The 27,449-nt window shown below is 45.3% G+C and overlaps 1 protein-coding gene across 2 annotated transcripts in view; it reads right to left on the bottom strand.

The window, feature by feature from the left end:
* The window catches only part of SUSD6 (sushi domain containing 6), an 87,351-nt gene extending 62,131 nt beyond the window's left edge, over positions 1-25,220 (bottom strand). Inside the window, exons 1-2 of one of the 2 annotated variants that reach the window (XM_068398570.1) lie at positions 25,155-25,220; positions 17,343-17,429 (exon numbers count right to left, since the gene is read on the bottom strand). The gene's annotated coding sequence lies outside the window, so the exon portion shown is untranslated. Of the gene's footprint in view, positions 1-17,342; positions 17,430-24,232; positions 24,614-25,154 lie in introns of those variants that run through there. The other variant, XM_068398572.1, reaches the window with a different exon arrangement.
* Positions 25,221-27,449: the final 2,229 nt, after the last annotated feature.

Consider the following 27,449-nt stretch of genomic DNA (forward strand, 5'->3'; position numbering starts at 1 on the left):
CAAGAAATGCTTAAATCCCAATTTCCTAGACATAAATTTTTTTCCACCAGGAAAAAAGTATGAGGGAAAAAGAGTATCAGGGGAATGAACCAGTCTTGAACTTCAGAGAAGTGATTAACATAATCAACGCTTCTTTTTAAAAGCACACCTGAACTGTGGGCTGCTTTGTATAGGTGACTTGCATGAGAAATTGTTTACCAATAGTCAAACCAGAGTTCCAGAGGCCTTACGGAAGGGTTTTGGCTTACCATCAGCTGCATAATGCAATTATGTTGACTTGAGAAATGTCAGGCTTATCCCCAGCAACGCTTGGCTTATTCTCTACACCTACAAGTAGCCAACAGACTTACGGCAAGCCTGTTATTTCACTAGAATCAAGCTGGAGAAGACTAGTCTTTAAATAGCATAAACGTAGGCAATAAAGGCTGCAGCTACACAGGTCTATCTGGTCTGTTATCTTATGTTTGAATGCTGAGGCACATTTTCTGAAATAACTGACAGCCACATGCTTCCTTATAGCAGGCTTTCCTGTGCCTTACATGAAAAACATTCCTGGTAAGACACACAGGAAGAAAACATTAGATCAGATTTTAGTTGTGGGATCTTTTCATGCTGTGCAATAAAAAGCCCACTGATCTCATGCTGCTTCTTCCTCCGCTGCGTGCACCTCCCTCACCCCCTCACCCAATGAAAGCCTCTTGGCTGAAACATCATTCCTTATTCGCTTTAGCACATGCTTTTTGACATACTTTTTTTATACATTACAGCTAGTTGTTATGACTCACTGCGGAAGTTACTGCAAGGGAAGAGATGCATGCAGGAAGTCTGGGGCACGTGACAAAGGATAAACTTTTGCTTCAAACAGGTATGTGACTAGGCAAAAAAAGCCCTTCACAAGCACTTCTTGCCTCATTAGCATTTGCAGGCCAAAGGAAGGCAGAAACCGGAGCCTGTGCTAGGTGCTGTATAAACATGGAACAAAAAAGATCACTGCTACAAAGATATCATGAGCTATCATCACATTGAGAGAAACCATCTCTTTCATCTGAACCATGACTGGTTCCCTGTGACCTTACTCTCAGAGCAGGTTCTTGCTATGTAACACCCAGAGAAATCCCGAGCTATTTGGTCTACTGCAAACACTCAATAAAATCTGCACCACACCTGTTCTTAATGCTTTCTTTGTTCATTACAGTGGATTCAGAAGATTGAAAAGGAAATTAAAAGGTCACTCAGATACATGAGATATTTCTGTCCCAGAACATGCCAATAATTTGGCTCAGAAGCAAAAACCAAACAGCAAGACTGCTTGGAAACAGGCTTCCCTCAAATTCCCATCAGTAAATATTTAACTCCCTTTTCATTTTTGTAGCTACAGTCACTGACATGAGCTTGATACTTATTAATTTATAAAACCAGATTTATGAAATGGGTAAAGACTAAGACTTTCCTTGCCAATGGCTCTCCCTCTCCAGTTCCCAGGTCCTTCCCCTCATCTTCAAGTCTTAATACAGCCTCACCTCTGCTTTCATTTCCCTTTCATTCCTTCTTAATATTACTACCTCACCTCCTTACCCTCTCTGCACACGCTCCAGTTCATGCTTTGCACGCAAGAGTGAGCCTTCCCTCTCCCACAGTTCCGTGTGCTATTTCCTCAGCTGAACTCATTAACAATGTCTCCAGGACTTCCCGTGACTGAAAAAAATCGCCCCTGGGCATAGAGGAATGAGTTTGTAAGGTTTTGAGGGCAGTTACTTTGTGCATTTTGCAAAGGTCCTGTGTGGCTGCAGCATTAGTAATCTAGTGAGACTTGTGTGGGCACACCACCCCCTCAACAAGGGCTGAGCTGTGCTCTCACTTTTTGGAGCTCAGTGCAGAGATGAGCTGCATGCTGGTAGTGGAGGCTATGTTCCTTCATGCAAGGGGTTCTCAGCACCATACAGACACCTGCATCAGGTTTCTCTAAATAACTACAACTGGGAACATGGGAATCTCCTTCTCCAGGGAAAAAGGAGCAAACTGGCTCCTCTCCCATGCCAGATGTACTTTCAGAAAGCGTGTAGGTTTTGTGGTGAAGGTTTTGGTTTGTTTTTTTGGGGGGGGGATGGGAGCAGGTAGTGTTTTTTTGATTTTTTTTTTTTTTTTTTTTTAAACTGTTCCCCAGTTTAGTCATGCCTCCTTAAGAGACAGAACCTATGCATGAGTGTACACCCCCTTCTTGGCTCGGATCAAGAGCCACTGCTGAACATATCTTTCAAAGCTTGATAGTAAGTCAAACCATGCCTGCAGCACGGACAATGGGGTGCTGCAAAGGCAGTGGGGAGTAAACTACTGAGAGCTGTGGGACAGAGAACACAGGTTCATTACGCGACATCTCCAGTCATCTTGACCACTGATCTTGTCCAGAGTTTTAAGCTTTTTTGTTGTTGTTGTTCAAAGGGTGTACATTCTGGCAACACCTCGAAAACTGTGGTAACTTTTGTAACACAAACAAGAATATTAAGAAGAGATCTCTGTCTGTTCTTGATGTCTTAGCATTTATCTGGCCTTTCCTTGCATTTCACCACCCTCAGTGCAGCTGTTCCTCTTCTGATTAAGGACAAAGATGAAATCGCTGCCTCCTTGCATCCTTCTAACTGGCCCAGTTACTGGCCCATCCTTGTAACTGGCCCAGAATCCCCAGTGGGATTCTCAGGGAACCTGAGCTCGCTCCCAAACACAGCCATCAGCAGGTTTCACTCCTGTGGTTTTGTCTTCTACTAAGAGAAGTATTAAAATTTTAGAGCAATCTATCATAACTGAATAACTCTACCATTAATCCCAACATCCTCAAACGCACCCTTCCTCCCTCAAACAGTCCTATAGGTTTCAGTCTTCTATGCAAGCAGATGCTTAAAACAGCGTGGCCCATTGACTGGCTCTTCCAAGAGGCCACACTAAGTTCAGAACTACCTGCAAGTTACCGCATTTTGCAGTTAAAGCTGCCTGCAAGACCACCTTGTCTCAAGATCACCTTGTCTCACCAAACGTAGCAACTACAAGCCCTCACATGCTAAGCAGCACTGTACAAATGCACCATCACAGGTGACTTATAGCCCAAACAGAAAACAGCCAGCCCAAGAGCACCCAGAGACAAGTCTCCCAGAAAGGACTAATGGTTTCTGAGCACGGACAAGAAGGGCAGTTCTGTACTGCATCTTTCTTTAGTGCGTGGTCTGAGGCAAACCCCTTGGGCCCTGAAATAATCACCTCCCCCCCTCTGCTTCCTTTACCAGAAAGAAAGAATCCCTCCTCTAGAGGCTCATGCTGTCACCGAAGGGGAACTGACCCACGCCACTGCCATAAGCCTTCCAAAGCAAAGCAAGAGACAAGACATCAACAGACTGGTCACAAAATCTGTGCTAGTGCCTCTTCTCAGTATCACATTATTCAGTGACCAAACACACGCACACACAATTTGAACTGTTCCAGTCATTTATATATGGAGAAAGCTGGTAGTTGCATTCTCTCAAAAAGGAAAGATAAAACTAGTATTTGTTTCACCTTAAGCAAGCCCATCACTGTATACCTCACTGAACTGTGGAAGTTTTTTCTTATTAAACCATGGCAGCTTCCTTGATATTAACAGCAAATCCTCCTCCCCATTCCAGAGTTCTTTAAAATAATGTACCACCACATTCTTCTTTGTCTGACACCCTTCTTAGTAAATACATCAAAACTGACACACATCTGTGTAAAGATAAGTATCTTTATACAGAAGACTAGTAGGCAGGGTACCTGGACACTGGAAAGAACGAAATTTTGACCACTGCTAGATTTACAGGGAAAGGAGAAGAAGCTGTCTATCTATGCCCAGACAAGAAGCGCACCAAAGGGCTCGGTTCACAACCCCACCTGTTCTAGCTGCATGTGTGATAGAGGACACACAGGTCAGCCTGGCAGCACAGGCTCAGCCAGCCTTTGACACTGCCTTAGAGCAACAGATTTCCAGCAGCAAAGCAATGTGCCCCTTCCCACATGAGGATTCCTAAGAATACATGAAATGAGATTCACGAAGAGCTGAGTCATTCTCACCAGCAAGGACTAAAGTTTCTTAGTATTGTGTCAAGTGCTTCATACCCCATGCAAATAAACACACAACAGGGAACAACTCCTTGTGTGTGCAACCCTTTAATTCCTGCATCCAGACTGGGGGATGCCATGGTCTATCTGGCACTCATAGACATTTGTCTGCTGCAGTCGACAACCACATGCCTACTCTCCCTTACTAAACTGGAACAGCAGTTCATGAGTACACAAGAGGACAAACAACTATACTGGCAGGGAGAATATAGAAAACAACCACTTATGTGCAAAAAACATCCCCATTCTCTCACTATAACAACACTGCTCTGGGATACAAAGTGATGCAGATTTGCAAAGAAATTGCATTCACTAGCAAAACCAAACCAAACTACCACAAAGAAGGTGCAGTGGAACATTCCATTTTATGTTGAAGAACAAAGTGCAGAGGCCATAAGTAACAGCGAAACAGAAGGAGAAACTATTCAGCTGAGCATACTGACCCAGAACGCAGGGTTCAGTTACCACCTACATACACATGTGCATCAGATCCACGACCCAAGCAATATTTTAATGCAGCCCCCGCCTTATTTGTCAGTGCACATTTAGAAATTCAGGGCAATAAACCCATACACTGGAGCTGAACACTATTACAGCCCATTGCAGACAGGGTAGAAAGAAAACAAAGAATTTGTGTAACAAAGCAAAACACAGCAAGAGAGGAACATCTGCTACTTTTACCAGGAGTACCATATGGTCAGTAACTGAGGTACAGAGAATGAGTTCATTCATATTTAAAAGCAAGAGTAATAGGTCACTCCTTCCAAGATAAGAGAGAAAATGCCTGTTCTCCTTCTACTGTTCCAGCCCCATCATTCGCAGTCCAGATGTGGCTTTCTGAAGAACCTGTGCTGCCAGTATTCTGTCCTGGACAGTCAAGCTCAGATCACTTTTCTTGACAGGACACCAGAACTAGGAGAATGAGAACGCTCCTGTAGGAGTTCTGCTTAGCCCTAACAGGAGACTGGTTTATCCACAGCCCAGTCAGAGCTGCAACACTGAAAGATCAGTTCTCACTAGCAGATTACAGAATCACAGAATGTTAGGGATTGGAAGGGACCTCGAAAGATCATCTAGTCCAATCCCCCTGCCGGAGCAGGATTACCTAGATCATATCACACAGCAACGCGTCCAGGCGGGTTTTGAAGGACTCCAGAGAAGGAGACTCCACAACCTCTCTGGGCAGCCTGGTCCAGTGTTCAGTTACCCTCACTGTAAAGAAGTTTTTCCTCATATTTATATGGAACCTCCTGTGTTCCAGCTTGCACCCGTTGCCCTTTGTCCTGTCAAGGGATGTCACTGAGAAGAGCCTGGCTCCATCCTCATGACACTTGCCCTTTACATATTTATAAACATTAATGAGGTCACCCCTCAGTCTCCTCTTCTCTAAGCTAAAGAGACCCAGCTCCCTCAGCCTCTCCTCATAAGGGAGATGTTCCACCCCCTTAATCATCTTCGTGGCTCTGCGCTGGACTCTCTCTAGCAGTTCCCTGTCCTTCTTGAACTGAGGGGCCCAGAACTGGACACAATATTGCAGATGCGGCCTCACCAGGGCAGAGTAGAGGGGGAGGAGAACCTCTCTTGACCTGCTAACCACACCCCTTCTAATACACCCCAGGATGCCATTGGCCTTCTTGGCCACAAGGGCACATTGCTGGCTCATGGTCTTCCTGCTGTCCACTAGGACCCCCAGGTCCCTTTCCCCTCCACTGCTCTCCAACAGGTCTGTCCCCAACTTATACTGGTACATGGGGTTGTTCTTGCCCAGATGCAGGACTCTACACTTGCCCTTGTTATATTTCATTAAATTTCTCCCCGCCTAATTCTCCAGCCTGTCCAAGTCTCTCTGAATGGCTGCGCAGCCTTCCGTTGTGTCAGCCACTCCTCCCAGTTTTGTGTCATCAGCGAACTTGCTGACAGTGCACTCTATTCCCTCATCCAAGTCATTAATGAATATATTGAATAGTACTGGTCCCAGTACCGACCCTTGAGGGACTCCGCTAGACACAGGCCTCCAACTGGACTCTGTCCCATTGACCACCACTCTCTGGCTTCTTTCCTTCAGCCAGTTCACAATCCACCTCACTACCCGATCATCCAGACCACACTTCCTCAGTTTAGCTGCGAGGATGCTGTGGGAGACCGTGTCAAATGCTTTACTGAAATCGAGATAGACCACATCCACAGCTTTACCACCATCTATCCACTGGGTTATGTCCTCATAAAAGGCTATCAAGTTGGTTGAGCATGACTTCCCCTTGGTGAAGCCATGCTGAGTTCCCCTAATGATCCCCCTATCCTTTATGTGCCTAGAGACAGCACCAAGGACAAGTTGTTCCACTACCTTTCCAGGCATGGAGGTGAGGCTGACCGCTCTATAGTTACCCGGGTCCTCCTTCTTGCCCTTTTTGAAGACTGGAGTGACATTTGCTTTCCTCCAGTCCTCAGGCACCTCTCCCATTGCCCACGACTTAGCAAAGATGATGGAGAGTGGCCTAGCAATGACTTCTGCCAGCTCTCTCAGCACCCGTGGGTGCATCCCATCAGGGCCCATGGTAATTACAGTAATGCTCTGGAGCTGTGAGGCATTTGGCAGCAGTAAGCATGGTTAGCATAGTAAATCTCAACCACTATCCTGAAGCCATTTTCAATTCCTGAAGGCGCTGCCCAGAACTGCAACCAGCACAGTTGGTTCAGATCAGAGCACCCAAGAACACATCCTTCTTCAACACACGTGAGGCCAGACACATGGCAGCAATGCTTTCTAGTACTTGCAGAACCCAGGCACACTAGCTGAGAAAGCTTCTACTTCAGTGCTATGCCACATAGGGCTCTGCCATGCAGCAAAGTTATAACACAGAAGTCAAGACAGACAATTTTAATGCATCCTCATTATCTCTTGAAAAAAAGATCATTAAGGTCTTTTTCTATTTGAGCACCTGTTGGCAGGTAGTTGCAGAAGTCTTGTGCAAGGAGACAAGATCCCTGGTACTAGCAAAGTCCCTCAACAGCTGTCAAGATACAGCACACAAGTTAATTCACCTATTGTAAGAGTCCCTCAGTCCCAAAAAGGTCTTGCCATATTTGCTGATTCTTCCTTCTTCTCAAACCCGAATCCCCACTTGCTCTCTGAAATTCAAGTATTCAATTTGTCAATTGAGTTTTCATTGCAAGAGATGGATGGCAAAAAGGATTAGAAGGATTTTGCAGCATTGCTGAGCAGCCTAAGCCACAAAGAGAACGCAGTATAAAAGCCTGCTCGGACAATCAAGTGTCAGGAGTAAATAAAATGGAAAATGACAAGCCAGATTAACTAGTGCCAGCATTACTTCCCAGATCCATCCAGGTCACAAAATATCCCAGTCTCCCCACTCCATCCCTTTAAAACACTCCAGTCTGAGTCCAGGTGTATTGCTTCCCTGAACCACACAACTCACTTTGTATTCGCTCTCTGCCCGTGGAAGGGAATTCAGACAAGAAACCCAGAGATGAACACACCTACGTAAAGAGCAATCCACAAGGGCCTCCAGCAGCGCCGAGCATTTGCTTATGCAGGAAGACAAAAAGGCAGTCTCCCAGGTGTCTGGTGTATATGCTGTGTATATGTGGACTTCAAGTCCGCTGCTGAGACGGCAAGGCTTTTTCAGCCTCCCCACAAGCAGTACAGGGGAAAGCAATGCAGTACAGAAGAGACACAGAGAGCAACTGTCTGGTTAATAGCCTCACAGACAGAAAGTGCCAGAGGGAAAAAGAGATGCAATATCTGAATTTTAGCTATTGCCAGTCTAAGTAATTACTGAGAGAGGTGGCTAGCAGCCTTATCCTGGGTTCAGCAACTTCATCTTTATGCTTATAAAAGCCAGCTTTTGATGATAAGTTTGTAGAATGAAGTGTCATTTTCTTCCATGTTTTGCTCTCCTTACGTATTTCATTAACTGATGGTCCTACTAGAAAAGGATACTCTTTGCACAAGAGAGCAGAAAAAACAATGCACTCGTGTGGGGTAGCAACCTTCTATGGAAGCTGAAAGCTGGATGCAGGCTGCTGGACTCTAAAGCCTTCCGCAACTCAGACTTTCGCACACAGCTTATGTTATTCTTACCTAAGATTTTCCAAGCCACCAGAAGTTACTCCCAATCAATTTCTAGCAATATCTATAGTCTACATTTCTTCCATGTGAAAAGGAAGACCTATTGTCAGCAAAAGCATCACAGAATTAAATGCATTTTCAGACACAGGAGGCAATCAATAGTCTTGGAAATCAGAAAGGTTGTAGCACAGCTTTAAGCAAGTAAAGGGCCACTGGGAGAGATTAAATATGGACTTCCATAACAACATTTCTAAGCTCTTTTTTTTGTCTAGTATAATTAACTCTGCTTGTGCTTAACAGTGATCAAACCACAGCAACCTTGTTACCGTTTTCAGAAAAGGCAGACTTTGTGGAGACAAATAAAATCCATTTTTTTCCTGCATGGAACTGGGACAGCCTATCCATTTATATCACCTGAATCCAGAGCTGGACATGGCACCCCCTTCACACTCTGAAGCATGAAGCAGTGAAAGTCTGAGAAGAAAAGGTCAGAGCAGACCAGCAGTTATGTAGATGACCACAACACAAGCACACAGGGCTGCACGAAGTGGCAGTGGCCAAAATAACTCAGCACATGGCACCTGTCCTCTGCCAAGGGTAAGGAGGCCAAGAGGGAAAGGCTGGTATTTCACAGGGCAGACAAAAAATAAGTCTTTCACGTTGTCTTTTCCCAAGTCTGCCTTCTCAGCTCTGTAGTCCCAATGTTAAACCTCATTAGCAAGGAGAGCCACGATTACTTCCAGCTTATAAGCAGTTAAGCTTTGCCTCAAAAGTCTCACTTGGATCCTCATATTTGTCATCTATCCAGTAATTAAAGGATTTTTCTCTATAAATTAAAAGGAGCTTCAGGTATTATAAATGCCCCCAAGCTGCTCTGCCATGGTCTTAACTTTAGACTCATGACAGCTCTGTTGCTCATTACCTCACGCAGTGCAGAGAAGAAAAACAGAAGCATAGCAAGCCTTCAGCCCTGGGAGGAGTGGATTTATTCTGTGGGATGTCAAAATGACCATACCTATGTCAATGGGCACACTATGATCTGAAAGGAGAAAGTAACACTTCACTCTCTAAACTTTTTCATAATCTTACATGAACAGACGTAGAGAAATTTTTCAGACAAAAGTAATATTACCCAGTTGACCAAGTCACTTTAAGTAGTCACTGCTCATTAGGCATTCAGAAATCCCAGAGCAAGAGGATTTTTTTTGTTTTCTGAACACCAAGTATTTCAGCTCTCCTGCCCAATGAAGCCTGGCAATGAAGTACTTCCATTTGATGCAAAAGGAGATAAGGTCTAGCTCAGTGCTACTGTGGGAAGAGATCCCCAAATTCACCCACCCCTAGAACAAAGACAAGCACACCCTCAAACTCAGGCATTTAGTATTTCAAGCCAAAAAACCAGGACAAAGTATCTTGCGCTTTTGTTCAACAGAGATTCATACAAATCTTCTTCTATGGTACAGCTATCCCTGCATGTTTGCATTCTAGGTAAATCAAGTGGTTTATTTAATGCCCACTACAGCAAAATATGCACCTCCACAGCCTGCAACACCACCAAACGCAGAGAAAGGCACTCCAGAGGCCACCACTGGCCCAGCAGCAGAGACCCCACTCTGCTTCTTTCTACCTTAATACTTTCCACCCAAGAACAGCATTGCCGCATTAAGACTTTGTTTTTCTTTCCAGGCCAGGTAGCAGCCCCACATTCACAAGTTTGGCACTTAACCTGAGACCGAATGACTAAACGAATAAAGGCTTCTGTGTCCGGATACAGTAATGCCAACACCTGCCACCCCGCCCCGTGCAGTACATAAACTCTCGTCCTCCCCGCGGCCACCCGTGCCCCGCACACGTACAAGGTCACCACCTCCTCGTGTGCCAGGCATGGCTGGCACAAACCTACACCACCAGCTGAAAGCTTGGCAACCTTACAGCCACACGTTGGGAAAACCACAACATAATGAAGTCGCACACCACAGTGCAAGGCATGCAGGAGCCATGCATTACGCCCTATTACACTGGAATTGGTCATTACTGTGGAAGTAAATCCATGTATAATTTTTACTTGATGAGTTTTTGCTCCTGTATTTTAGCCCCTCTTATTCCAGAAGACATCAGAGAAACTCATCCTGTGTTGTAGGGCTACCTATAAAACACAGCCAAGTTAGCCAAGTGCAAGTCTCACTCCAGCAATGTCTTCTCCACAGAAACATCAAGGAAAAATAATGGGTTTTAAGCTTTTAATACCAATACAAAGTAAACGGGATTGAATGTACTTAAAACTTCTTTTGCCAAATACAGCCTAAAGGCAAAAACCTATGGCCAAATAATAACACCCATACCCCCAGGGTGTACCACTGACAGCATGAGAAGCTGCAGTGGTATTTGAAAACATCATGTTTGTAAGTGTTTTATCTATTCTAAGACATGTATGTCCTGAAATATATGCTTTCATCAGAGGGTGAAGGAGGGTGGGAAGGGAGGGAGAGAGGTTGTCACATCTGGGCAGGCAAATATGTTTTTACTTCATACAAGAAAAGAACTCAAGGCAAGGAATCTTCCTTCCCGCTATGTTAAACAAATGCAACGATTTCTCTTGAGAGGACACTACAACCTCTTACCACTTCTTCCCAGATCTAGATTTTCCAAAGACAGAAAAAATAACAAAGGGTCTCAAGGCCCAGGCCCCAGCAGTCAGCTGAATATCACCTAAACATGTGGATTTGAACAGAGAAGCCTTTGCAATCCTCTTCTGAGCCTCCTGCTCTCTGGCTAGCAGCAGTGATTTCGCTAGCTGGGAAGCAAGCTCAACATTCTAAATATTGGCATTCAGCTGTGATGTGTGTCCCCTCCTGAGAGCACCACCTACCACACTGTACATTACGTCTCAATTACAGACAGATACAAAGCTAAGGAAACTGATCTACTTTCAAAAATTAACACACATACTGGCGTGCACGTGATCAAAACGAGTTCATCTAGCTCATCTGCTCCTGCAGATGCTAGAGGCTTTGATAGGCAGGAAGCATATAGAGAAGCTCAGGCAACAACTACACAACGTTCCTGGCACCATACAAAGCTTGCATTAATGCTGCCTATGCTAATCACCTTTCTTAAACTCCCTTGCTTTTTTTTCTTAGAGGTTAATAGAGCCTCAGCCTCCAGAGCTGTCAGCCTCTGTTCTCACAGGCAGTCTAAGTCAAATACCTTTCTCAGCATCCAACTTCCAGGTAGCAGGCACAGTATCACATTTGCTAAAAGATTCCATATACTGTGTTTGCAATATTCTTATTTTCCTTCCCTTCTCCAAAAAGAGGAAAGGGTCTCTGCAGTAGTCTTTCAAACATCAGGTACAGAGGGTGTAACAACAATCACTCTCACAGTGCAAGCCTGAAATAACTCTACTGAATTCATGGGCTCATCCCAGTATAACTAATGAGCTAAGCCAGCTTCAAAAAGCCTGCTTAAAATATCTTATTGGCTCCTCCTTAACATCACCTACCTCCAAAAATTTGCTTCAACTTGAAAAACAGGCTGCCTTCTACACTTATAGCAAATTCTACCATCATCACGTACATCATCTTTGGCTCCATAGCCAAACAGGAGACAAGAGGAGACCTCAAAGACAAGAAAGGCTAAGATAATCGTTGAGTCCTCAGAGGAAAAAAAAACAACAAAACAAAAAACACCATCTAGATAGAATTCACTGATTTTACATTTAATATTGATCTTCATGGCCTGGAAGACAAAAAAACCCTCTGCACTGTTTAGAGCATCTATCCTATACAATTCACTACTTGTGGGGATTAAACAAATTGAGCACCCAGTGTGGGGTGCCGAAAGGGAAGAAAGCGTTGCCTTGAACTTGTCTGAGCAGCTAGACAGTGCCCAGCTATATCTTCACAGAATTTAGGACACGCACATGTCCTTGTTAAGAGACAGTACTGTATTGTCTAAGCTGAATAATGTCTCTCAACAGCTCCAAGTACTACTTTAAGTAGAAAGAGGGTGCAAAATTCCCCAGTGTACTGGGAGCCTGTTAAACAGTTGGCATAAGAAAAAAAAAAATATCAATGTACACTTGAGACAGCAGGAATCAGTTATATAGCAATTAAATGCACAACTCAGGAGGACTATAATATACTAGCTTGCTTTAGCAAACACGGTTGCTTGCCACCAAGTATCTCAGAGAAAAAAAAAATATCATGTATCTGAAACTCAGTAATACTTGTCTGGAACAACACTTGGAGAGGCTGCAGCATGTGCATCATTCTATAAGAAGCAGTATTTCTGACTCAAGTCCTCCTCTTTAGTCAGCACCGACCAACGCACTAGTACACTGTTGGACGTATTGGAAAAGACTGGGCACAGGTACACAGATCAAACAAAGCAATAGAGATTGGCTTACAAGGATCAACCAGGACTATTTTCCCAGCCATGTTGCCAGAGGTCAGAAGCATATTAGTGCCAACTGTTAACATTCAGTGGCTCAAATGCTTCAACTCCTTCCAACTTCAGTGTTCAGGCCTTTTCAAAAAGTCTTGCAAGTACAATATACATCTCCTTTCCCACTTCCCTGTTCTGCCTCACACTTTATCCAGGGCAGTCTGGTTTCAGTTAAAAAAAAAAACAAACAAACAAACCCCCCAAAAAAACAACAACCACCACACAACAAATACCGAAGTTGTTCTGAAGAATCCAGGTGTTTCCTGTGAATCACTTAACAAAAAACAGAGGCACTGACAGATTTCAACCTGTTCTGCAACAGGCCTATCTTCAGGTGACATACCTCTCAAACAGGAGATTTCCTGTAGCAAGTTGTTTTTCAGATGAGGATTTCATATTAATGAGTTTATCCCAGGCTCTCACTGCCATAAAACTGCCATTCTACCACCACAGAGGCAAGTCCCTGCCCCAATAACAAGTTACGTATCAAGAGCTCTGATGCCCATTACAAATAGCTGTCTTTTCTTGGGACTCTTACAACAGATCTGCTGAACTAGAGGAGACTGCTTTCTGTCACAAACTGCAGAGCCCTTCCTGTTGGAAAGGCAAGGTGAAGAGAGGGTTTCAGCAAGTCAGATGGTAGACCAGCTATAAAACCAATTTCCTTAACAGCCACAGTAAGGACATTGGCAACACCCATTCCCCCAGGATGCCTTCATTTTCATCTGAAGGAGCCATCCTTGTAAAGGAGAAGTACCTCAATCTACACATCCCACGTGAACCCAGCTTGCCTCACTGCAGCTCCTGTTTAAGGAGCATATGGTCAGAGTCTGGTCCCCTACTACAGTCAGAGGGGAAATAGCACCCACAGGTAACGCTGGGTTCCAACCTGCCCTCCAAGGCTAGGTGACATAACTGACCACCAGCTAGTTTGACCCAAGTGCTCCCCAAGATGCTAAGCTCTACCCGTAAGCACAACTGGCTGTTCATGTAACAGAGCCGGAGGAGAATCAACCAGGGAGCACAAGGCTGGGGGGGGGGGGAAATCTTCTTCCCAGTCTCACATACAGCAAGTTCATAATGTCAAAAGTCAATGAGCCTTTTTGCAATGTGTTAGTTGATGACTAAGCTATGCTAACTAAAACCTCTAGCTTCACAATAAGGGATAAATACAGATGAAAAATAAAAATCAAGAAGTGTCTGTTCCACAAAATGTTGGGGGAAAGTGGGGAGGGGGTGAGAAGAAGCGATCGTCGTAGCTTAAAAGGAACAATATACTGTCTCCAGGATATGGTGGCTGCTGAAAACCCATCTTCCTTCCTCTCTACCAGTGATTAAACCAGAGAGACACAAGGGTTAAGTTGGTCTTCAAGTTACCTTAAAATAAACACCAAAAAATCCACTAAAAACCCAACCCACTCTCATCTAGAATCCAAACCCTCAGTTCATACATAAAGAAACGGGCAGAGGAAATCCTCTCTGGCCTCCTATCAGTGGAGCAGAAAGAAAATATTTGGGGAGAAAACCAGACTAATTATGAATATTCTGTACTGTTTCCTTAATTTTTAATACCAACAATGCCATATGCCCCTGGAGTTCCATGCTACAGCACATCAATTGAAAAGGAAATACTAACCTGGACAAAAAAAATAACCAAACCAAAAAAAAAAAAAAAGTCATAATATACACAAAGAGGAAACCCTGATATGCATGAAGGGTGCAGGTGAATGCTGGCTGACCCCAGAGCGGACACCACTGTTACGAGCACTGGGGTTTTAGGCTTTCCCTGTTACAAATGGTTCAAGCAGACAAGGGGGGAACAGACAAGAAAGCGCAGGTCAGAGAGCATTCAAGGCCTTCTGGGAAGCTTTGCACAGGAGCTGTTCAGAAATGTTTCTGCCATCCTCCTTCTGTTCTCACTTCACAGGATAAAAATAATGGAGGAGAGGACTCCCGTGTTCTGTACAGCAATTTCTCTGCAGTCTCCCTCTTACACACACACACCATTTCAGGATAATTGTTTCAAATCATAAAAGATGAACAGGATGTTGAAAAGTGATAGAATATGAATAACTCTAAGTACAGGGCACTCATTTGCAGGAAATGCCCTGCATTTGTCAGTCAAGAATAAAGAAAAGAAAACCAACAACACATACGCCTTCCAGTTTCCATTTTCAGGTCATAAAAGCAATCACCACCCTGAAAATGAGCATTTCCTGGGATTTAACAACTGTTGGGTTAATAGTGCTAGGCAAAGGCAGTTATGCCTAGCCTGTAATTTTATCCACATAAAATGTGTCACGCTGCATCTACTACCGATGTCTCTTCAGGATACTGTCAACAGAATCAACCTTAAAAAACAATCGCTGTTTGGAAGTGCTCATAAACCTTCTCACAGCTAATGCTCCCATGCACGTTCGCATCAGGAAGCCACACTGGACAGCCTTTGTAACACACACTCCCCACCCGTGCACAGTCACTAGCAAAAAGGTAAATTTCAGCTCTGGACCCCCTGCCCCAAATCCTTTAAATCAGTCTCCTCCAGATGGGCATCTTCTGATGGAGCCTTTCTCCATCCTCCCCAATACCTTTTAACACAAATTTTTTGAGCTTAGCTCATCTAGACATTATGCCTACATAGCCAAAAACTGCGCAGTTTGCAAAGAGATCAGATTTTTACATCATCGCTGCAGGTGTTTTCCAATTCTGCATTAGGAAAAAACACCCTCCATCAAAATGAAACAGTACGAGAGCACTGCGCTGATATGCAGGTGCTAATTGTGCAGACACACTCAGACAGTCTCCGTCCTCTAGGGAAGTTCTTTAACTTGTCTAAATCCCTCCTGTCCCTCTCTTCTGTACTGATACTAAAGAGGGTCTCAAACCACCCTGCAGAGAGAACAGCCTCTAGTGAAAGACAGCAAACTCCTTACAAATTCACCAGAAGGCCAGCTCAGCCACACTCAAGACAGATTATCCCCTGAGGATTGCCACCAACTATCCTCAGAGAACCCACTATCACAAACTGAAGGGCTATACTAGGAGACCCGCTTTTAGAAGCACAAGGATGAGCTTCTCATCACTTCGTACTGCCAAGGAAAGGCTAAAGAGGCTAACTCAGTACACTTCTCCCCTTCCCTTCTTGACCTGCAAGATATTTTTTTAACAGCTTTGTCTGATGCAATCATTTCACATCAGACCTAACCAGTATCTTCACCACCACCCCCTGCCCTTTCCCCACAGCCACAAATAAGATTTAGTGAAAAGACACAGTTTCAATGGACTATTTTTGGTGTTACATTACTTACAAAGTCATATTTCACTATATACCTAGGCTTCAAGCTCCTCTCTCTACTGCTGTGCAGTTCGCCTTTAGACTGGGAGCAGATCATTGGCATAAACAAAAACAATATAGAAGTTGCATACACATACATCCTAGAAAGCTTACAGACCTCTTTGGACTAGTGATCAGAAGTTAGTCTCTTTAAGGGTATTTCAAAGCATTTGAGAAATAATGTTTCTTTGCTCTGGCCAAGGAAGGAGGAAAGAAGAGACAGAAGGAAAAATACCTTCTAGGTTTCAGCTACATGTCCCAACATGTAACAAAAGATGCCACGATATTCAAGTCAAATGTGTCCTGCATCAACAAAAAGTTATTTTCTTATTTAGTGATACAAAAAATAAACACACACACATATCCACCAAGATATCTATTTAACTGAAGTGTACAAGTACCACTCAGGAGCACCAAAAAAATCTCAAAATATTTAAATGAGCACTCCTGGTAAGACCCCCTCAAAACTCAAGCCTTTGCACTCAGGGTAGCAGTTGCAGGAAACAGGAACAGGCCAGCACAGCAAGAAGGGTGGTAGCAAAGGAGCTTAATGCCTTATCACTGCTAGAGGGATCTGAGGGGAAGAGGGCGTAGTCAGAGGAATTATCCCTATTCTGATTAGCATCAGAACAAAGGCTCACATTAGTTCCGTCAGCACTAGGACTCCCCTAGAGTACTGGATAATAACCTTGCTGAAAGCATTATAGGGATTTCCTCCCCACCCCTCCCCCCCAATCTACTTCCCTTCTCTAAACAGGGATAAAAGATTGAGGTCCAAAAAAACAGCTTTATGTTTAGTTCTCTGAAAGACACATCCAGGTAGTTTCTTACCACTAAAACATACAACACACAAGTAAGATCCTTCTGCAATAGGTTTTCAAAGGTAACATTTGGCAGCAGGTACGGAAAAAAATCATAACATAATGAAAAGCATTTTATTTTCAAGTGAAAGTGTCAGATAGTACAGGTGGCTTATCGTGCATGCTTAACTCTGGAAGGCAGGAGTTCAACTGCTTCTACAGCAAAACCAGGGAGTGGTACGGGGCGAAGAATACAAGGGAAAAAACAGCTTGTGGTATCTGAACACCACAAAAACAGGTTAACAGAGGTGTCAGGAAAAAGGCTAAGGCATGGCTACAAAGGAGTTGGACCCTAAGAACATTTTACAACACCAGCCTTCGAAACAGGAAGTAATGCTAACAGTAAGTGGCTGTCTTGCTGCAGGAGAACATGGAAGGCAGAACACTCTGACTTCAGTCTACAGAAAAGTCACTGGCATTTGGACAAAATGCAGGTTTAAAAAGCAGAGAGTCAAGAAAAATAAAGTAATAGCATTAGCTTTCATCTTACCTGGTGTTGACACAAGCTGGCATACAATGGTTGTCAAGTTAGCGTGATTAAAGCGATGATTCAGTGACAACAGGTTGATTCACACACCTAGGAATGCACAAAAAAGTAAGTATTAGCTGTGAATACATAGGGGATATGAAGGGCAACTCTGTCACATAGGAGAGCTGGAAGGCTGAGGGGTAGAAGCTGAGGGGTAGAAGCAGCTCTATTATGTTTTTAGGACACAGGCACACAACTATGCCTCAGGTACAGGCATTACCCGCAAAATTCAGATCTGGGTTTGAGATACACCGCACAAGTTACTCAAAACCAAAAAATACTCAAAATCACCCTCACACATTCCATTTAAAAATTTCAAGTATAAGAAGAGAACAGATCACAGTTTAAAGTATAACAGAGTGTTACTGAAAACTTTTTTCAGCCGCACTCAAGCTTTGTTATTTTTTTTTCAATGGGACGGAAACTTCTAGAAGTTACCCAAAATACACAGATTAGAACTGCACCAATTCCAGCCATCAGATACACATATATACTTCTACAAATAAAAAATCTAGTGATCACAAATACTGAATACTTCCCAAACAAGCACAGGACAAAGGAAATTTATTTCTATGGTGCCAAGAAAACACGAGTATGTTTTATTGTCTTCTTATCCCCCCACAAACCCTTTTTATTCAGCATTAACACTAAAAATTCCAAGACTTAAAAAGATTGTTATTAACAAGGTAACCTCCCCCACTCCGGAAAGAACAGCAACCAACTGAGAACTGGGCAAACTGGTCATCCAAAAGTGAAAGTAAAAGCTGTGCAGCTGTAAGGAATTTTTGTCTAGCCTGCTTAAAGATCGCCTGTGTTGTTAAAACATTTCATTGTCACATTTAAATGCCAGCTTTTTGAGTCTCAGAAGTGTGCAAGCCCTGCAAGACAGCAAACCAGAAACAGACTTGAGATGGAGGTTTCTCACAGCTAATGAAATGAAAAGTAAACCTAGCAAACTCCTCTTTGTGTCTCTCATTTAACTTAAATAATCATACGCTTACCAAAAGACACAACCCCTGATCATACAACCCCGCTCCCCATACCCGTGAAGCGGTTTTTAATGGATCTCTCCCAGTAGGCTTGTATGGTGTTACAGTCTCTGCTCACAAAGCCTGGGAAATGCCTGTGATGAGTCTCCGGCATATTTTTGTGGCACATCACAGAACCAGTTCGCCACATTTCAGGATCACACAGCTCTTTGCAATAACGCTTTAGTTTTATAAAGACATACTAGTAGATTTTCCTAAGGGGAAAACAGGAGCCTCCCTCTCCTGAAGCAAGCAGCATACCTTTTTTGGCCTTTCAAAAGGAGTGAGGGGCCCTCGGAGAGGAGCTGGGTTGAAAGCTTTCAGGATGATCCCACGTATGGCCACTGGGTTGCCAGTGGCACATGCAGCGGCAGATGGAGAAGTGAAGCTTTCATACCCTGAGCAATGCTCTGCAATTTTGACACTTCTCTTGAAAAGCAGAGATGCCAATCACCCTTCCAGGCTGGTGTTTTGGCACAGAAGGGATTCTCCTCAGGCTGTGTACCAACACCAAAGGATAACCTACGCAGGGTATTCTGGGGGCAGTTTCTGTCTTAGCTTTCAAGTATAATCACAGAATCACAGAATGTTAGGGATTGGAAGGGACCTCGAAAGATCATCTAGTCCAATCCCCCTGCCGGAGCAGGATTGCCTAGACCATATCACACAGGAACGCGTCCAGGCGGGTTTTGAATGTCTCCAGAGAAGGAGACTCCACAACCTCTCTGGGCAGCCTGTTCCAGTGTTCAGTCACCCTTACCGTAAAGAAGTTTTTCCTCATATTTAAGTGGAACCTCCTGTGTAATGGATCACAGAATCATCTTGGTTGAAAAGGACCTTTAAGATCATTGAGTCCAACCATCAACCCAACACTACCAAGTCAACCACTAAACAATATCCCTTAACAATATCCCTAAGCTCATCTACTCGTCTTTTAAATACCTCCAGGGATGGCCCCACACAGCAGAGGATGATAAATTACTGTTAAGTCTTCTTCACTGCACATCAGCTTTCTTTTGCCTTTTGGCTCATTAGAGAGCAACACATACCCAGTATGCATCTTTACCTTCCCCCCGTCCCTCGTTTAAAGGAGTTTTAATTAACATTAGAGCACCTTACTAAGTCTCACAAATAAAATGCCTTGTGAGAGTGATTGGCACAAAGGGGCTCCAATACCAAAGGAGATTCTGGCACACTCCACAGTATAATTGTATTAGTGTCAGCTGCTTCAGTATCTACTCCTTGAAGACTTTCCAGAAGTTATTTACCAAGAAGAAAAAAAAACTCAAACATCTTAAATAGGTCAGAGACATTCAAGTATTTCACTAATATATATATTTAAAACTACATATACAAACTATAGCTCCTTTCAAAACAAGCTGCTTTTACAGCTACTGCTGAAAATCAAGTTGCAAGTCTAGCTACTGAAAGTTCTATATTTTCATACAGTGTAAGAACGTCACTCTGAAGCTCACTTACAGAAATTGGAGGTTTGGGAGGGTGTTGTTGGGTTGGGTTTTTTTTGGGGGGGGGAAGGGGGGGTGGCATTTGTTTTGCTTTGCTTTGTGTGGGGTTGTTTTTTTCTTTAAGACTGATGTATCAACAGGATCTCCCTCTTAAAACTTAAGCTCCCTTTCTGCAGAAAGAGATCCAATACTCCAACATAACTTTTCATCTATCTTCATTCCCAAACAAGATGCAAGTTTGGTTTTGATCAGAGATTCTTTCAATTCCCACTCATTTTATTACAAAACCCCATTAAATCAGTGCAGGAAAAAAACAGGAACAGCAGCAAACCACAGCAACATTTAATTACAAACCAGGAGGAAAATTAGTTAAGGGAAAATGTAAACAGCTTTAAAGTTTTCAAAATGGTTCTGGAGCTTTTAAAGTATAAGCTAAGGAAGCTAAGGACAGAGAGACAGAGTATTGAAACTGGTTCGCTTCTGAGCATGAGATTAAAACGATGCACGTTTCAGCCTAGCAAAGTTCAAGCATCTACAAGGAAGTCATTCCTACGCCAAGTGAGTTTACACTGCTGGACTGAAAGCCATTCTAGTCTATAGCATAAATACGATGCAGTGTTTCATTTTCCACATAAAAGTGCTTCCAGAAGCCAGTTTCCCTTTACCCTGCTCTACCAGCTCCAAAAGCTGTACTTTACCTTGCCTGCGGAGGTGATGACCAACCCATTCCACTTAACACTCACACCAGGAAGAAAACTTACTGCTGGGTGGGCTGGTTGCCAGGACAGTAGTTCCCCTCGGGGAATCACCAGAGCGACATGAGACACATCGACCCTCTGCACTGTGGAGAAGGTTCTCAGTGTATGCTCTGCTTTTGGAGCCTGCCTGCCATGAAACACAAGGGCAGAGAAAGCCAGAAGCTGGGGGAAGGGGACAACTGAAGCAGCAGGGAAGAGGTAGGGGTTTTATACTTCTAACTTCTGGTCCTGCAGCTCTTCAACAGCGTGAGCTTCCTCAATAAACTGTCTTGAATTATCACACACAAATATCATCCATTTAAAATAAATAAATAAGCAAGCAAACATCAGGCCAGGCTTCGACCAGTCTCTTATTAGCATCACTAGGCTCAGTTTGAAAATACCCTGTTTGGAGACTGCATCACAAGCAAGCCCTGCGAGAACACTGAGCTTCCTGTGAGCGAGCACTAGCTGCCACTACTCAGTAACAAAACAAACAGCATGCAAATGGTGGGTGAAAATATTTCTTGCTACATACAAAAGCTCGCTTCCTGTAATTTATAGGAAGCATTTCCATTGGTTAAACTTAATCAATTTTTGCAGCTGCTCAGCAAACCAGCGTGCTAGCAGAGTCAGGGAAAATACTGTCTGCATAACTACCAAACAGCAAAGCTGGGTGAATTACACAGAAGGGCTTGCAAAGACAGAGAGCGCTTCATCAAAGTCATCTACCTGTCCCTAACTACTACTCTGCACTGGGGATTAGATTGTTACATCTGAAGTAATTCCATTTGTACCCAGAAGAGCTTCATAACAGAGATTAAACATATATGATGGCATTTCTCAAGACATGACACTTGTCACGACAACGAAATAAACATAATTACAAACTGCTGTATTTCTGGCAAGAGAAATCTACTGCAACCAATACCACACTATGAGCAAGCATCTTTGCTACATATGGGTTAAGTTTTCCCTTTTCCCGCTCTAGGAAACACCTTCCTGTTTCTATTTACATACTCCTAAAGCAGAATTCAATCCCTGCCACCTCCCTCCCCAGTCTTTCAGACAAGCGGGCCCAGCCCTGCCAGTGAAAGATCTCCTCTCTCCCAGCTAAGCCTGACCACCTGGGATCGGCTGGTTACAGCAGCGGACAAGTGGCTCAGAGGGCAGGGGAGCTGCGGGGAGCTCCTGTCCCAGGCAGAGTGCGCGGCAGGACGCAGGCTGGGCAATGCTGGAGCAAGGCTTCCAAGCTACTGACCTTTCATACAGGTATCGGCAGGCAGCGGGATGCTCCAGGAGGATCTTGGGTTAGCAAGAAGAGATGCAACTTTCAAAAGGGAAAAAAAAGACAGCAGTGGCCTGACACAGACTCTGGGTACAGCGTCAAAGCTTCCTGGACTGACAGAGGCCAGCAGCTTACATCTGTTTTCTCAGGAAAGCAGAACAAGCAAAGAGACTTATTTGGGCGGTACAGCGTAGATGGCTGTGGTGTGAGCAAGTACACCGATAAAAAGCAGAAGTGATGCAACAGGAACAGCCACAGACACAGAAACCCAAGTCTACAGCTAAGAGATTGCACAGCTGAGGAGCTGAGGTTAAGGCCACTGCAGACTGCTCTTACTGAGCGCTGAAACAATTCTCCAGGCAGGAATTGTATATCTGAGAACAACCATGAACACAGGGCAGAACTAATTCCATCAAAATCACCACACTACACGCAGCACACGCATTTAGCGACTTCAGTAACCACTGCTCGCTGACTCCCCACGCACCTCGTGAGCTCACGCAGCCATTTCAGTCCACCTTCACACGCTGAACTAAATATAAACTCTGCTGATAACTGGAAACTGTTTCAGCAGAGACATGGTGCGCTGAACAACTCAAGGACAGTGGGCTCTCCTCAACGACCACAGGTGGTCAATTTGCATGACAAGCAGAGAGAAGGTGACAGAATCAAACTCTCTGCTACAGTAATACTGTGGCAGGGAAATTTCAGCCTCCAGATCAGTACTTTCCCAGTCCTGTACTTCACTGAAGCATCTGCGTATTAAAAAAAACCCTTTAAAGTAGGAACATGAGGGTACCTGGGTTTTGATGACGACTTGTCTAAGAGAAGGTTATTGCTCCCTTGTCATGTGCTACTCTGCTCTACAATGAGGTGGCACACCATAAAGTGATAACAATCATCTTCAATTTTAAAAGCTAGTCAGATTAGGTTGCAGGTCTTTCAGGCACATTTCCCTCATCCCAGTGGCCCTTAAAGAAACATACCTTCCTACTTTCAGACGGTACTCTCTTCTCTAGTGATCCATAAAACACTCACTTATAGAACAGGACAAGCCAATTTAAGAGGGCAGATGAAACTCCAAACAAGAAAAAAAAAAGTAATTTTCTTCTCCAAGTTTTGGCTACAGAAGCACTACCAGAAACAACATGTAAGTTACAAAAGGACAGAAGTGTGATCTGTAAAACTGTCAGTGCGACAACGGGCCACCAGATTACAATACTGGAAATAATTATTCTCTCTGCATAGAAATATACCGCCAAAAATAGTGTGGCACAAAAAGAAGAAAAGAAGGCAGACTTGCAAAGAGATTTATAACAGACACCTGAACAGGAGGCAGCGGATGAAATCAACGATAAACTGCAGACACAAAAGCACTGATCCTTAGAGCACTGGCATTTAATATGCAAATTCTCCCTCTGCTTAGACGTTTTGCCTCCCTTTGATGCATACAGACAAGTTCTAACTAGAGATGCAGACTCGGGAGTCCCCTTTCCCCATTATCTCAAGTACTTTTTCTAAGCAACAGTTAAGTGCTCTGAAAATAACTATATCACTTCTGCTTCTGTTCAGAGAGGAAAAGAAAAAAAAACACAAAAAAGAGAAGTATAAAAATTGTTATTATTGTAGGAGAGAGGCAATGTCTTCCAGCTCTGCTGCAGGATGCAAGCAGCAAGCTGGTGCCTGATATCTATAGCGCAGCCTAGGAGAAGAGAAAGACAAGCTGAACAACAGAGGACTGCAAAGATACTCTGGAAGAGATCCAGATGTCTTGAGCTTAGTCCTACCGCATGAAAAATTAAAGAGGTTAAAACCTCCTCTTAAGAACTTTTCTTCCCATTGTTCTGACCACAATTCTCCTGAACAAGCTGCATTGCTCCAGAAACCTCAGGAATTGCGGTGACAATAGACTCCTGCCAAGACAAGCACCATTACATAATTGCATTTATGGGAACACGCACAAAACGCCACTAGGAAGCACAACCAGACAAGTGCAAAATCCTCTCTGCCCATCAGCTCAATTTAGCTCTCGACTGTTCCAAAGATGATTTCAGGATATTTTTAATTTATATGCTTACTTCCTCTCACCTCCTTCCACCCAACGAAGTCTGTGTTACTGTAAGTACAATGAAATTAAGTCCACTCCCAACAACAACATAACCCCCTTGAGAATAAGCCCACTTGAAACTACTGTATTTGCATTAACCTGTTTAAAAGAACACTACGAAGATGAAAGAATGTGTCACTGCTTGCATTAAGTAAATATATTAGAAATAAGAACTATTTATTATGGTATTCTTTTTATCTCTTACTCATTGTTATGGATACTTACAACAGTTCTTGCTTTTCAGTTCTCAAAAGCCCAGCATGGCTATTCTTGAGTTCCAGGTCCCCCGGGGGATTCACGATAGATTTGTCACACACACGTACAGGTTCAGCCCGAGCACTGCACACGTGTAAAGGCAGCTGCCAGGGAAGCTCTGACCTTTACGCACTGCTAAGGCACCACAAACAAGAAAGCAAAGACGAAGCCCCAATGAACACAAAGTTTCTCACACTAAATCATCTGCAGGAGTGCCTTCACTAATACCTTCATCTCAGACACCACTTGTTCTCCGAGTCTCTCCACCCACCCATAAGCTCCACTAAAGGAAAACCAGAAGAGAACAACGAACACTTCTCGGCTGTTACTCTCGGGGTTTTTAAACCCTGGAGGTCCAGCGCACACCAGCAAGGACCCACAGCCCTAAACATTCCCTTTAAAGATCGCAGAGCTCAGAGACAAGCCCGCTCCGCGGCCATCCCCGGCCACGCACCGCTGTGACAGGAGGGAGAGGCCGGTACCACAGGTGCCGTTACGTAACCGGCCCGGCCGGAGAGCCCAGCGCCCACCTCCCGGCCGGGGCGGGAGCTCCCGCCGCAGCCCCGAGGGACGCAAACGCCGTCCCCCAGCCACGCGTGCAGGGGCCGGCAGCCAGGCGGGTCTCTCCCGCCCTCCCCGCGGGGGCCGCACCGCCCCGCGTCCGGGGAAGCGCCGCCGAGTCCTTCTGCCTCATCCGCCGCCTGCCGCCGAGTCCTTCTGCCTCATCCGCCGCCTGCCGCCGCCGCCGTCGCCGCACACGCTCCTCCGCACGCCGGCCGCAGGCCCCGCGCCCCGCCAGAGCCAGGCCGCTGCCCCCGCCCCGCGCACCGGTCGCCCCCTCCGCGGCGCAGCCCCCGGAGCAGGCTGCGCACCCTCGCCCGCGGCGGCTCACCGGGAGGCTCGGCGGCGGGTCGCGGGGCGAGGCCGGCGGGCGGGTGGGCGGGCGGCGCGGTGAGGGGCGGCGGGGCGGCGGTGCCGCAGCGGTGGGGGCTGAAGGTTCGCGGCCGCGCGCCCCGGCCGCCCCGGCGTCTCGCCTGCCCAACGCCCCGGCCGCCGCCACCTCCCGCCAGGCCCCGCCCCGCCGGCCAGGCCACGCGGGGCGGGGCGGGCCTTAAAGGGGCCGCGCGGCGGCTGGTGGTGCGGCGCGGCCGGTGGGGGGCGCTGCGGTGCGTCGCCGTCACGCCCGCTGCGAGCGGCTGCAGCGGGGGATGGGAAGTCAGGGAGGGGGGTCCGGGGCCCGCCGCCAGCTCCCGGCCCGGGTAACCGGCCGCTGCCGGTTTACCAGCCGTAGCTGGGCAGTGGGAGCCCCACAGCAACCAGCAACCGGAGCTGTTGGGGGCCTGCGGGGACGCTGCAGCCGCCCTCCCCCGGCGCGGTATGCCGCTGCACGGGCACGTGGCGGTCGCTCTCGGCCCAGCGCCTGGGAACTGCGGCTGCGGAGGGAGCTGAGCCCACTGTGGCCTCCTGCTGCGCTTCTCCCGGAGCAGGAACGGCAGCAGGGGAGAACGCCGCTGCAAAATCCAAGCCCTCGTTCCCAGGCTGAGGGGTTTGTCTGATACAAAAATCGGAGATCTCCAAACCCCCTTGCTTTCTAACTTTCCTCACTGAAGTGGGAAGCTCGGTGTGGCTGAGTAAGGAGTCCGAAAGAAAACTCAATAACACCAGAATGTGTTATTAAGCAGGCATTCTTTATTGCAGCGCTGGGCAGCACTGGGGATTATCCACCATGAGTGCTCCACCGGTTTGGCAAATTTTCAGAGAATATATACCATAACGTTATACATAGTCATAGGATTTCCGAGAAGTCATTTACATAGCCATGAGATATGCAAATGTCCATTCGCATGCGCAGTTGTTTTCCCTGGTGGTCGTCGGGGGTCTTTAGATGAAAGCTTGTAGTCTTCCTCACTGTGTTCGCTGATTGACCCCTGCTTCTGCGCAAACTCCATCTGAGGATCACGTAGGCCACGTCCTTCAAGGTAGCTGTTGCAATTCCCTTATCTCATGCATCGCCCATCCTATGGCCCAGCCATCTGAAGTGAGACCGTCCTGGAGCCTCCTTATCTTACAGTCATTACCACTTTTCAAATTGTAAAAACTTCCCTTTGTTTTGTATATCTATGTTAATCGAGTGTCTAAGGTATTTTCAACATCCCTTGCTCTTGGGGACCCCAGCTGTTTCATGTCCCCCCTTTACTTGTTACTTGTAAATTCTTTTACAAAGGTTCCAAGTTTTCATATTTCATTATCTTAGGTAGGGTCCAAGTTTTCACAGCTAATTTCTTCAATTTATACCTTAAAAGGCAATTTAAAGCTGAACACTAACAATATCAGAGGTGGTGTCAAAAACAGAAACACAATATAATCATTAACAGTCTCGAGTTAACTTTACGGATGTGGGTTTTGTGAGCTGGGATTTCCATGGTCCTTCGGGTGCCTTCTTGATTCTCAAGTAGTGGATCCAGGCAATGTGCTTCTCAAGCTTGACCGCAAAACTTGAAAAGGACTGCTCCATTTCTCTTCGAGAGGGTTACCTGAAATATTTTTAACATAAACCCAATTCCCAGGCTTAAACAAATGCACTGGTGACCATAAACCATTCATAGGTTTCCTTTAAACTGGTCAGCAAAGTATATGGGTTTTCCACTACTGGATAGAAACCCTTAACTATCTAATTTATTGCTCGCAAATCCTGCACCCATCGATAAGTTTTGCCATCAGGTTTTTTAACAGGTAAAATAGGTCTGTTATGCTCCGAAGAGAGAAAGACATTAAGGCATAAACGAGATCAGATGCTGCCACTCAGACCGCTTTATTGAACGTGAGGGCAGAGAGAAAACAAAGCAATAGGAAAGGTAGGAAGTGAGAGGAGAAAACTAAGCAGGAGAGTGGAGAGAGCAGCAGGGTTAGTCACCACCACAGATCCAAGGGTGTGCCGTCGGTCCTCTTTCCTCGGTGGTGGGGGGGTATACAGACGAAGAAGCAGAAGTAGGCACCGCCCGGAGGAGAAGGCGGGCGGTGGCAGGGAGCAGCAGCAGCGGGGGGGAAGCAGGGAGGCTGTAAGGATCCTGCGGCTAGTCCATGGAGTCGTGTTGTCCAGTGGGCATGTGTCTCCATGTAGGTCTCCTCCAATGGATGCGTGTCCACAGGCCTCGGTAACAGAGCTTGTCGCTGGCAGATAGAACAT

This window comes from Nyctibius grandis, chromosome 4 (assembly GCF_013368605.1).
Source record: "Nyctibius grandis isolate bNycGra1 chromosome 4, bNycGra1.pri, whole genome shotgun sequence".
Taxonomy (NCBI): Eukaryota; Metazoa; Chordata; class Aves; order Nyctibiiformes; family Nyctibiidae; genus Nyctibius; species Nyctibius grandis.